Source organism: Tupaia chinensis, unplaced genomic scaffold (assembly GCF_000334495.1).
Source record: "Tupaia chinensis unplaced genomic scaffold, TupChi_1.0 Scaffold000355_1, whole genome shotgun sequence".
Taxonomy (NCBI): Eukaryota; Metazoa; Chordata; class Mammalia; order Scandentia; family Tupaiidae; genus Tupaia; species Tupaia belangeri.
Window position 1 is genome coordinate 4,012,185 of NW_006159850.1, and position 793 is coordinate 4,012,977.

The window sequence follows — 793 nt, forward strand, 5'->3', positions numbered from 1 at the left end:
GTCTCCAGCCCGGCTCCTCTGCCCAGGCCGCCCCTGCCCTTTCCCTCACAGCGCCCTCCTCCACGACCCACCCATCCACCGCGGCAACCACATGGCCGCAGCTGGCCGAGAGGAAGAGCCGGCAGGGCTGTGTCTGACCGGCGCTCTGCCCTAGTTCTGATAGAGCAGCAGCCCCAGCCCAGTTCACAGAAGACGGCCCTGCCCTTTGCCAGTGCTTTATCCTTAGTCTGGCTTCCCCTAAAGCAGACCCTGAGGCCAGCGTTCAAGTTCAAGTGGGTGACTGGGCTGCAGCAGAGAAGGGGAAGGGTCCCAAAGCAGAGTCAAGTGGCTGGAGCTCCAGGCCACACACCCGTCCCGCCCACGCCCACGAGGGGAGTTGGGTACTTGGCACTGGGCCTGCAGAGTGGCTGACAGCTGTGCAGGGTGGCACCTGGGCAGAGCTATCTTCTGTGAATTGGGGGAGAGCCCTCAGGCCTAGAGATGCAGGGGCTGGTGCGGAGGAATCAAGGCCTGAGAGGCACGGCTGGGCCCTGACAGTGTCTGCCGCGCTTTCCCTCAGGAACTCCTCCTCCCCCACGGCCTTCTAAAAGTTTCTGTTGGGACCAGCTGTTGGCAAAATGGCTATGTTGCTGGACTCCCATGCAGTCAACCGGGGTTTGAGTCCCAGACCCGGTGACCTAAATTTACTCCGGGCGCGTGTGCGTGCGTGCCCCAGATCCTGAGAGGAGAATGGAGGAGAAGGGATCGTGGTGTGGCCATCAGCCCTGGGGGGTGATTTCTCACTTTCTGTCTC